This window comes from Polistes fuscatus, unplaced genomic scaffold (genome assembly GCF_010416935.1).
Source record: "Polistes fuscatus isolate 324 unplaced genomic scaffold, CU_Pfus_HIC Scaffold10, whole genome shotgun sequence".
Classification (NCBI taxonomy): Eukaryota; Metazoa; Arthropoda; class Insecta; order Hymenoptera; family Vespidae; genus Polistes; species Polistes fuscatus.
Genome location: NW_025112998.1, coordinates 973,684 through 986,476, shown reverse-complemented (window position 1 = coordinate 986,476; position 12,793 = coordinate 973,684). Strand labels below are relative to the sequence as shown.

Here is a 12,793-nt window from a genome sequence, read left to right as displayed (position 1 = left end):
GTGCGTTCTTCCTGAGAATTCTATGAGATCATAACTGCCTGATAAATGATCATGACGATCCTTGCCTTTTTTATATTCTTTTTTTTCATCCCTCCTATCGACAATAATAGAACCTTTTATTGCATTTAATAGCTCACTTGTGTGATCTAATAATACCTATTTATTCTACCTTGATATGTAATATTTTGGTCACTTGTATAAATGTTATTTTAACAATAATTGACTTCTTTTCAAAGAAAGAAAAAATACGTTTCTCGAAATAATTATAAATATCTTGCTTGGATGTGTCTCGAGATCGTTGACCAAAAAAAAATCATGTTAATGCGTTTGTAATAATTAATACGATTAATTAATCGTTGACCGTTTAGGAAAATTAGTAATACTTCGTTCGAACGAGTCGAATGATTACATCATAAACAGACTTCTGCTAACTAGAGACATTTAACTCCGGTTCGCCGACACCAAAGCGCCATGAGTTTAGCTAACTATCTGTAAGCGGCTTATGAACTATTAGAACGGACAAAAGCGGTTGGAAGGTATTTCTTCTTGCGTTTTTGCTTTTACCGAACTGGTGATAAAAGAAGAATGAAAAGTTAAAAGGTAGAATAAAAAGGTATCATTAGTAAATGTTCGGTTTTGTTAAGTTGTCATCGCTTTTGAAACCCTCATTTTCAGTTACCTTTCTTTTACCTACTCATACATTGTTCATACATTATACTATTATTCATTTAAAAAGGGTAAAAAGCTTTGTGCGTGAACATTAGCGTCTCCCACTGTTTCTGAATGCAGATAGATTCATTGAGTTATCAATTATCCATACTATTTAATGAAGATGTTATATAATTAAAGCACACAACCTTATTAAATCTTTATAAGATATTCATAAACTCGATGAATAATATTCGAACTTGTCTATTAAATTATAGGAATCTATTGCCAAATTATCTTTACGGTTCGTTGACCCTTAACTCTGCTAATCGATCGGAAAATCAAGCTTATCTGACGTGAGATGGAAACTAATCGGACGAATAATTACTGACTTTGTGGATGTATCAGTCGATCTTCGTTCCGCAGGATGTTAATAATGTAGAAAAGAAAGAGATAGAATGATAGAGAAGTGTACGAACGTATACGACGGACGCAAAACCAATACATATCCAACGAAGATCAATCATAAGGGACGGAAGATTTAGAGTATGAGATTGGCGGCAAGAGGTTAACGCGATAATACCGGAAACGTCCAGACGGAGCCTTTCCGCTTTGACGAGCTCCAATGATGATGTCTGTCACAATGGCATTTTTATGCTAGGACATTTTTGCGATCCTTTTCTTTCGAACCACTTCGGAAATTCTCTTTCCTCGAACGTTACCTTCCACCCATTTCCACGTTTATCGATGGGATAGATTCGCTAGATAAACGACCCGAAAGAAAAATATTATACCATTGTCTTGGATATTTGTTTCTTTCTTATATTAAACTCACGATAGTCGGAGTAATGATATAATATTTTTCTACTGATAATCGAACATACTTTTTGATCGATTAATTCACACACACACGCTACATACACATAAAAAGAAAACAACAACAACGAGTTGCATTAAATATCAATGATAATGCATTTAATTTATTATATAATTAACATTAACGATCCATCGTAATCGAAATAGCTCTGTTAAGAAAATATTTAAGAAGATGGTTACGATCGTGGTCTTTATGTTGACTCACACATATATATATACAAAGAGAACAATAAACCTAAACAAGGGTGTTTAAGAGAACTAAAGGGGGTAGGAGACGAGGGGTTGAAGGGACATAGGCGAGTATTAAATTACGACAACGTCGGCGTCGGCGTCGGCGATATCCAGGCGTCGCCGAAACGACGGCGCATCGCGAAATCGCTAATGGAATACTCTGGTCCGGCGTATTGTCGAATTTCGTCGTTCCGGGGATAAAAGCCCGTTAATTCGCAACCCCCTTAACGGGTCCCGCTAATGATTCCGTTTTGGCTTGGTGGTTCGAACTGTCACCGGGCCGTCACGCGCAGATGCAGTTTGTCCGGCTTACACCGTACCCTTCTCCTCTTCCAACCAACCCCCCAGCTCCCACCCCCACCCCACCCCCTCCTCTTACCCACCTGCATTCTATACTTTATCCGACCGCATACGACTATAATGGCCGACGTGTACCTATATTGATTTATTCCAAATCCGATTATGATAGCCTTATTCGTTTTGCATCACTTATAAAAAGCTTTCTAAGTTTAGCTTAAGAGTTTGACTTAACAATTATCATTTAATAGGCCGCATTTAATCTTTCAATAATATGTGTATTATGGTAATAGAATATCTAGATCATTGAATCTATGTTAATAGATGTGATCTATACATATATATGTATATAGGATTAATTCGAGCAGTTTATATTGATTGGATATCCGAATGACTGAGTTTCCGTACGGTTAAATCGTATAACTGTTGAAAGGACAACTAGTTCATGTATTAGGTAGAAGTTAGAGGTGTGAATTGATAGATAATTTATAGCCTGTCATATTGCATCATGAAATGAACACATGACTCTAACCATGAATCTTCCATCGATACATGGGAGTGTATAACATTTTGTTAAACGTTAGAACTATTTGATTGAAGTTAAGAAGACATTTAAATCATATCATTTGTAATATCGTGGATTCCAATAATCGTATAAAGAGAAGTTGATTTAACGATTAAATAGAAAGCCCAATATCGGACTAAACAACGCAAATAAATATTGGAATTATTGTCAGGTAAGATTGTTACGTAGTAACAGGCATTACCTTTTGCCTATGCATACCTGTTATCCCACAATTTCGAAACGTCTTGGCATTAGGCCAACGCCCCGATATTGCGAACCTCCGGCTACCCTATGTCGTACTGTCGGAGTTGCTGGCCATTGTCCGGTCTGCCTAACTGGGGTGAGTTCAGTATAGACGAAAGGGAGAAGAGGGACTTCCGAGATAACTGGAAATTCGGAAAATAACGACATTGAGCGTCGTCGGCGACAACGCGGAATATGGCTTCCTTCCATCCCCGACCGTCCCTCCCCCCCAACACCCCACCCCACCCGGGTTTCAGACTCGACGATTTAACCCTGCGGGATTTATGGAATTTTCACGAGTAAGACGTTACGCCGAATTATATGGATCCTCTTACGGTCAGGATGGTCTAGGTTATCGACGAAAGATCATTTAGACTGTCGTTTGAGATAAAAATATTTTTATCAAGGTTGAAATTTAACTTTGGATCATTTGTACTATAGATGCCAATAACATTTTTATATTTATATATGATAGTAATTTTTTGGAAAAATATAAATTATATATTCTTAAACTTTTGTAATATTGATTATGTAATATCATTTCGTAGCTGTCGTTCGCATTAAAAATATCAATCCATCAGAATCCGACATTGTCACGAAATGAATTGGGAAAAAATATCGGATAAAGCTGACAACGAAGAAGAAGAAGACGAAGAAGAAGAAGAAAATGGTGGTGGTAGTGGTTTCCTTCAGCTTTTCTTGTAAGGAAAGTGACTTTGGATGAGGTACCATCGGCATCATACTCTTTTTTTATCCATCTGTCTGTCTCTCTTCTTCAGCCCCCCCCCCACCCTCCTCTCCATCTACCCCACTACCACAACTATCTCCCTTTCTCTGTCGATTTTTCCGCGGCAACTTCTCTCGAGCATAATCCAATTTGTGTTTTTCCTTCCCCTTCGCGAAGTAAGAATGGCAAGGCATCAGTTGAGAAGGGGAGAGGGTGGTGGAGAGGGTGAAAGGAGGAAGAGATGGGCGTCTCTATCGTTCGTAGACGTGAGTCGACTTGTCGATGAAATGACAATATTGTTTTTTTCTTCGTACAGTCGAGAGAAGAACCATCATCGATAGTGTTGCGGTTTCGAGCTAGATCAGAAGATCACTTTTACTTCCTGCTAGAAACGTTTGTCGTATCTCCAATATCGGTGCAAACACGGGTACGCGTTTGAACCTGTTGGCCGAAGAAGTTAAGAAACGTGTTGTGCCACGTGTACCAACGATGGAAAACTTTCAGAACGATGTTTTTGCAATGAAAATAAGTCGAGTGTTTTTACTCTTTGACGTATTTATTTTTCCTGACGTTGGTAGATTGGTATAAGTTGGTATAAGAGTATGTAATTAATCTAATAGAATACACGATAAATATTTTGTTGTCGAGCGAGTAAAAGTAAGTTTTCAATCAAACGAGGTAATACCGTTGTAAAAACTTCTAAGATAAATTAGTTCTAATTTGAAGTTTGTACCATAGTCTCGAAGTAAAATAACAATGAAAATTGATTCGCATTAGAATCACGAACGTATTATTATGTTATTAGACGTTTCTTCTAACTAGGGAGAGAATTATGTTGACGAAGTAAAAGCATGAACAGGAAAACAGAGTGGACTTTCGTGATCTCTAGTAAATTAGAAGATCCACTTAGTTCAAAAGACATTGGTAGTGCAGTAATCGCTGTAAGACACGAGGGCACACGTCCGAGTTGCAATAAAGGAACCGCTGAGAATTACGAGAAGGCGGAGACGAGAGGGAAAGAAAAAGAGATAGATAGATAGAGAGAGGGAGATAGAGAGAGAAAGAGAGAGATATTATCAGAGGGAGACTTCGCAAGCCTAGTGTCCATCTCGAAGAGAATCCAATGGCCATTGCTCGTTCCATAAAATTCTCTCTTTCTTCAAAATAGGATCTTTCTTCTCCCACCAGTGTTAAGCCACATACCATAGCCTCAAACATCAATAGGAATACCATTTGGGACGTCTTTGTGGAACTGATAATAGAATTCGTATCCTTGGGATTGGGGTAGAAAGATTGGTACATTTCTGGAAATCAATCGATTGTCTAATATTATATTTTTCGAGAAGAGAAAAATACTTTTAAAAATAAAATATATGAAATGTTTACGTAATTATTATTCCTGACCAACAAATTAGCACAACGCAATATTTGGTGCATTAAATAATCTAATTATTACTTTTCATGTTAATTTCAAAAATTGTTAATTATTCGAAATTTGGAAACAATGAGTGAACATAACTGTCATACAAATTTTTGGATTCCCAATACAAATAAGAAAAAAGGAACAGTCGATTCGGTTAATCTTAGAGCAGACCCTTACGGACATGCTTTATTCTTGCGCTTCTTTTTCTACAATGTAGAACTACACAAAAGAAGTTTACACGCTTAGCACTCGGCTGAAGCTCTCTATCTCTCTCTCTCTCTCTCAGTGTTTGCAAGTGCAGGCAGGGCCATTAATGGGACTCGATCGAACCCTCCGTTATCGTCTTACCGCTTTATTTCTTTTTAGCAGACCGCAGATATACGCGGAGTGGCCGAACGTTCATTTAGAGGGGTTGCTTGGTGGCAGCACGTGCTTAAAAGAAAGTGGTTCTTATTCATCGACCACCCACTATTCCTTCTTAGACTCTTTTAGCTCTACAGTAAACTTCTTTCAACGTAGAAAACCTTCTATGTCCATTTCCTCGTTTCTCAACCTTTCCCATTATGTTTCCTTTCTTTGGCCCACTTTCAATGGCATCTAATTGAATTGTAGAAAACGTGACGATTTTCCAGTTCCTTCGATAAATGTTCGTGCGAACGTACACTGATGGATACAATGATTATTTCAAATGTCATATTCCTTTTTAATACCAAGGGATTATTTGCTCCCTTGATACGAAGATTTTTCAACGAGCGAAGTTTGGCGCCATCTCTGCTAAGGGGTTGCAATCTTCTATCTTACCCTTAACTTACCCTCTTGATAAAGAAACCACTGCTGTTTTCGACCGATTCCGTGAATTCACTGGACACCAATTACCTACCACCACTAGATCGTACTTATTCGCTGTCCGTGTTCTCGCTGATATTCCTCGGCATTCGTCGAAATATGTATATTCCCTTTTCTTTTCTTATTTCTATTATTCGATCTATTTCTATATATTTTCGTGAAACAGAACGTTCGTTCTGTCACGATCGTGGACACGACATGACTATGCGTCAAGAATATATGCGTATACTTAATATTACGTTTATAACGGCATTCCTTTCACTTCCCTTCCCGGTTTCTTCTTATTCACCATATCGACGAATACTTACGAGAGAGAGAGAATAAAATGTTAGGAACAAAAAAATAAAGGTAGAAAGGGAAAAAGTAAAGGTACGTTAAGAATCGTAAGGAATGCTCTCAACGATATCCCGTCGATCTTTGTGAATAATAAAATCCCATCTCTCTTTCTAGAGATGCGGCTCTATAACGCATAGAAACGGGGAGAGGAGGAGGAGGAGGAGAGGGGGATTCGAACTTCCAACATATTTTCTCTACCCACATGGAATTTCAGTAGTGAAAGGTATAGTTGTAGTAGCCCCCACGATGAACAAAGAAGAGAGACCGAACTAGCGAGCTTGGTGAATCTTCGACGAAGCATGGAGAATCTTTTGAAGTGGTCGTCTTCGCTCGTAGGATCGATTGAAGCTTTCTCAACGTTGCCCTCTCCCTCCGTGTATCTTCCTCTTGAATCCTAACGTTCGGGTGTATCTTCGAGTTATGTATCCTCCGCACTCTATCCTGATACCTTTCATCTCTCTCTCTCTCTCTCTTCCTTCATTTTTTTTTCTACGTTATACTTATGTTTCCCTTCTGCGTATCTCTCTTTGATTCTTATTCGAGAGAAGTTAGGGCGGGATTACCTTTTTAAGGCACATCGGCGCGTATATAATTTAATTCCGCGCCAACTCGTGAACCAGATGATAAACATCAAGTGGTGGAGTCGTTGGAAGAAGAACGACCGAAAGATGTCTCTCCGTCATTCTCTATCTCTCTCTCTCTCTCTCTCTCTCTTGCACTATCCTGCTTTTACTCGTACACTTGGTTCTCATACACGCGTACTCGACGCGAAGTTGCCTGTGTTTCGGATCTCCTAAATACCAATTAGAGATGGAAACTTCCCCTTTCATGTTGATTCCTGCTCCTTGAAGTTATCTCGAAGTTCGTATTGTTCTCCTCTCTCTCTCTTCGGGAACGTCGGTTCCTTTCTTCTCTCTTCCTCTCTCTCTCTCTGTCCTCTTTCCTCTCCTCCTCTTTCTTCACTCACTCACTCACTCATTCTCCCTTTTCTCCCTGTCGTTCCAATGGAGCTTCTTGCTCGTCTTCCACCGCGTACCTATCCTTCCCATCCGGCCCATCCAGCCCATCAAGCTTGGCATTAGGGTTCGCAATAATTGTAAAGCAGAACTTGCCAACTACTTTCCAAATATTGTGCCAACCGTCTATTAAACTTGCTCGGGAGATCTTGCGATATTCACGGTTCGCCGATGAAAGTTCAAAGAATAGTAGTGAATGGATCAGCTTTTACGTGGAAGATAAACATTTTCGAATTTATTATATCGCGAATAAGGGACAAGAAAGAGAGAAAGAGAAAGAGAGAGAGAGAGATATTATTAAAACGGGGAATTCCGTGCAAATGCAAATTCCTTTTCTTCCGATGTAACAAATATAAAACAAAACAAAAAAACACACAATATCACGATAAAAAATTCTATTAAAATCAATTATTTCATACAAATATATAAGCTCATCATCGATATATTTCGTTAATATTATACTTCTAATATTTGTGGCTGATTGAAACGAAATGCTGTATCAAACGGAGATTACAAAAAAAGAAGAAATCGAAAAAGAATTTGAATTGAAATTTTGCAAAAAACGGAACATCAATCGATTCGAATGCGCGTCATTGTGGAAATTCCAGAGGGTGGTAGGCCGATCATGTTAAAATGCTGAGCCAAGTGATCCGTACTATCTCTATATCTCTCTCTCTCTCTCTCGTGCATTTAACTTCCACGCGCGCGTCAACTAACGGAGGCGTTAAATTCGATGAAGCTGCTACTACTACGGGCCGGTCCCGTAGCTCACTGTTTCTCCACTCCCGTCCTCTCTCCAGTCCCGGGTGCGAATTGAATTAAATCGTTTAACGGCCTTATGTTTCGATGGGGAAGGACCCTCCTCCGCTATCATTTGGGGAGGACCGCAGAGCTCAGGGAGATAAATGTAATGAACGTTGTACCTCGGACCGAACGCTTAACCAAGACTCCATTAGTAGTACTATCCATCTCACGTTGGTCTACCTATCTTATACTACTATTTTTAACACTTTCTCTTATTTCTTATTATTTATTTTTTCCTATCTCTAGATTACACTTATTATATTATTCGAAGAAATCATATTATTATATCGATTATTATAATTGGATTTTTATAATGCAATACATTATTCCAATTGGTATATAATTACGATATGTTGTAGATTTAAATTTGTTGATTATTTTGTTGTTGTTGTTGTTAATCGATCGACAAAAGAATAAAAAACGAATTTCGAATAGAAAGTAATCGAATTTAAATTGAGAAGATCGTAAGATAATTTAATATATATATATCTTGAGATAAAACCTAATATACATATAAGCGAACGAAGAATGAAAATGATACGATGAGAGTTGAGCAGTTAGTTGATGATACGTTTCCTTCACTTGTGTTTGAATAGGCGGTGGAAACTTCTTCCTTTTTTTTTTTTCTTCATTCTTAGGAGAATTTCAATTACGTGAGAAGGAGAAACCCGACCATTGGATCGGACTGCCAGGCTCAGAAGCATGCCGAGAGGACGACGTGCCGTGCCTGTCGCCAAGTAAATGATTTCAATTCCGTTCCATTAAGTCGACACGGGCCGAGGGTCTTCTCGTTTCGTTTCTCTTCTTCTTCTTCTTCTTCTTCTTCTTCTTCTTCTACTTCTTCTTCTTCATCCTCTTTCTCTTTCTTTCTTTTACTTTGTACCTCTCCACCCTTCCGCGAAACTAAATCTTCCTCGAATCGGTCCTAGGAGGGAACACCGCAGAATATTTAAGCTTCCTCGGCACGAGGAGTTCCACGAGAACCCCTCCCCTCTCCCTCCCTTCTACTCCCCTCCCTTCCCCCCTCAGAAGCCCCCGCTCCAGGTATATTCGCTAAGATGTGACGAGAATCCGGAATGCTTTCGTGATTCTATAAGGAAATTTTAACACCGAGTAGAAGAGGGATCCTTCTTCCCGTTTTGGCTAAGAAAGGAAGGAAGGAAGGAAGGAAGGAAGAGAAGAGGAAAACGTGCCACGCGAGAAATCGAGAAGTGAAAATTTTCAACAGAGTTATATCTACTTTGCTAGAGTAATTTCTTGAGTGCTCTTTAAGCTTTTCTTATTTTTTTTTTTTTTTTGTAGATCTTCAATTAAGTTATGATTTTGTCATCTTACGAACGAATTTAACGAAGCATCGTATTGCAGCAATTGTGAAAATGGTTTATTGATTAGTTTCTGTAAACTGATTAAAACGATTAAGGGTATAATCGAGATGAGGCATTTAGAAGTATAACGTCGAGAGAGTTGAGAAACAATACTGATTGGATTAATTAATTAGTATCGATTTCAAGTTAATTATCGGTTTAGTAATTTTATTCGTAATACAGATAATTAGTTTCTAATCGATTAATTCGATTGTTTTCAATATCATTCGACCAAAGTTTCATAGAGTTGGTCATGGATTTTTTTCTTCAAAATATGTTCTAACTAATTCGTAGTGGATAAGAGAAATCTTCGTTGAGATAAATTTGAACTGGATATATACATGTATATATATTTTTATATAGGTATATATACATTGACATCGATTAGTCTTGCGTGCAAATGTTGTTTCACGCACTCATGTGTACGTGTTAACGGTATAGCTAGTTTATGGCTGTGGTAGTGGTAGTGGTTTTTCATCGACTCACTCGCATAGCTTTCTATTTACGGGCGAACTATACTTATCGAGAAACGCCATGGATCATCAAGTACAAACGTAGGTAATTACAGAAACCACTGCGCCGGACGTAGACCGGCTACAACTTTCGAGAAACGCGAACGCGACCACGTAGCAAACGTAGTATCGAGTTTGCTCGTTCGTTCGTTCGTTCGTTGGTTCGTTCATTCGATCGTTCATTCGTTCGTTCATTCGTTCATGCGACATTCGTGCTTTTCCTTCGAATTTCCTGTCTCGAGAAAACTGAAATGCTTCGCGTAATTTTACTTAGATGTTTTCGAGTTAACCCAGACGAAATCCTACCTTCTTTCTGAGAAACTTGAAAAAAAGTTTACGAAAGAAAAGCAATTTTTCTTCTCCAAAAACTGACAAACTTTTTCTACGATATTTATCTAATCATATTTCTTTATATTTGCATACAAAAAAAACAAAAGAAATGAAAAAAAAAAACAAACCTTAGACTTAGAAAAAAGATATTGATTAAATTATATCGAATAAAAGATAAAGAAGTGTAATAAACTGAACCGTTGCAGATCGATGAAAGATCTTATTCGAAGAATAAGATACTTCTTTTTCTTTTTATTTTATATCAATCCTGACTCAAATATAATTCGGAATTTTTTTTAATATCGTCAAGTCGAGTCCTCATACGTTGCTAGGCTTTTCTTCAAAGGGGGGTTGACACGAGCAACATTTCGGTCTATTCTTTCAATAGCATCGATTCTCCATTTTCTATCCCGCATTTCACTTTCCACGGGTCGCACGAAAACCACGGAGATTAGGGGAGAAAGGGCTCGTATAAGCTCTTTCGAGCGAACGGAAGCGAGTGACTTTCCGACGATTCTCACCCCTCTAGAAGGAAATCGCCCCCGGCGGCACTCTCTCTCTCTCTCTCTGGATATTAAACTGTTGAACATCGGCCGAATCGTTCGTTTCGATGCGTTTCCCGACGACTTCTCAAAGATATTAAATTCGTTTTCATAAATGTTACCACGGGGCATACTCCTTTTCCTTCTTCTTCAATGTGCCTTTGCTAAATTCACTTGTTCTCTTTCTCTTTCTCTTTCTCTTTCTTATAACAATTCGTTCATGTCAATTCACGCTACCGATTCTGAGTAAACGACATAAGAAAACGTTTCTAAAAAGATTTCCAACTTATTCGGGAAAAGAGTTTTTGATCGAATAAAAAAAGAGCAATATTATTCACGATACGAGAAATTTTCTGATAACGTTCGTATAGCAATTCTAACGAAATATTTGTCATTATTATCAATATATTACAATGTTACAAGTATTATATATAATAATATGATATAAATTAATTTAGTTCTTTTTTTTTTGGTTTATTAAACAACAGTCAAAGTATCAACGTTGAATAAAAACAATTGAAAAGAATTTTGAAAACATCTTTATCGTTTAATTTTTAGATGGTTAGAGGGTAAGATGATGGTATCGCGTGGTTGGAAGAACTAAATACATAAAAGCCGAGTAGAGAGTCTCACGATAGTTGGAGGCCATCGTGAATAAAGCCCCCGATGTTGTACATAGGTGCATAAGAATGTTCGCGCGAATTTCATGAAAGTTTCAACGTCCTCGATGGTGATGGTGGCGGTGGCGGAGGTGGAGGCGGAGGTGGAGGTGGAGGTGGAGGCGGAGGCGGACTTTGCACCGTAAGAATACAACCAACCCCCCGGACCCTGCTCGTTTATTCGATGCAAAAGAAAAGTTTTTAGAAGTGCTGCGTGTTCTCACCAAGCAAGTCCTAGGAAAGAGAGATGTCTTTAAACTTATGTTTCTTCTTCCATACCCATAGATGTGGGGTATCGTGATATACGTTAGGTCGTGATACCTTTACACGTGACGTTCACGATGAAAGGAAAATAATTCAAGTGTTTCTTTCAATTTATTTCTAAAGAATTACACCTCCTCCTTGTAATGTGTGTACGTGTGTATGTGTATGTAATAATAGAAGAAGAAGAAGAAGAAGAAGAAAGAAAAAGGTAGACATTTAAATAAATAAAAACTTTAAAGGAAACATTTAGACGTACACCTCTTATAAAATTAACCAACTGAATTCAAAGAAGAGACACGAGTCTTCTCACGCAAGGAAAAATAATCTGGCAATTAGAGAGAAATAAAAAGGAAGTCTGTAAAACCAGTAGAGATGGAAAACGAGAAAGGAAAAGAAAAAGAAAAAGAAAAAGAAAAAGAGAGAGAGCATCTCGAGGTTTCATCGACGCGCGAGTAATGTCTCGGAGTTCCTCGTCCGTAGACGTGGCCTCTGCTCTCTGACCTTGTCGTTGCACTTGTGCACCAAGCTCGAACCGTGGGATCAGTGCCACGTGCCAGGCCTCGTCCCCCTCCGGTAAATTTACGCGAGCGCATTTCTCTTTTTCTTCTCTTTCTTTTACGAAAGAGCTGCATCTCCCTTTCCCTTTCCCTTTCCCTTTCCCCACCCCACCTCTCTCATTCTCTCTCTTTCTCTCTCTCTTACTCCTTTTTTTCCAACCACATTTCCTCCTTTCTTCTTTACTCCCACCCCCCGGTTTCTCTTCCACTCGCAGTTTCACCCCAATTTCTTGTCTTCTTTTTTTACCTTTTTTCTTTCTTTTTCTTTTTCGACTCGCACACCGACCGTTTTCTCGGCTTGCCTCGAGTTGGAAAGCCTCCCCCACAGACAGGCCGCATATTTCATCCGTACGGTTGGTGCTTTTCTTTAATGGACGTCCTTAATAATATATCAATCACGTTTATGCTGCCACAACCGAGGGATCGGTCCCGATATAAGCGCGTACGAAACTACCTATATCTATACATATTGTATACGTATATACGTATGGATACATACATACATACATACGTACATACATACATACATACATACATAGATATACAATACGCG

At 38.5% G+C, this 12,793-nt stretch overlaps 1 protein-coding gene across 1 annotated transcript in view; it reads left to right on the top strand.

The window, feature by feature from the left end:
• LOC122526059 overlaps positions 1-12,793 on the top strand; it is a 40,379-nt gene that overhangs the window by 2,092 nt on the left and 25,494 nt on the right. The window lies entirely within an intron of this gene.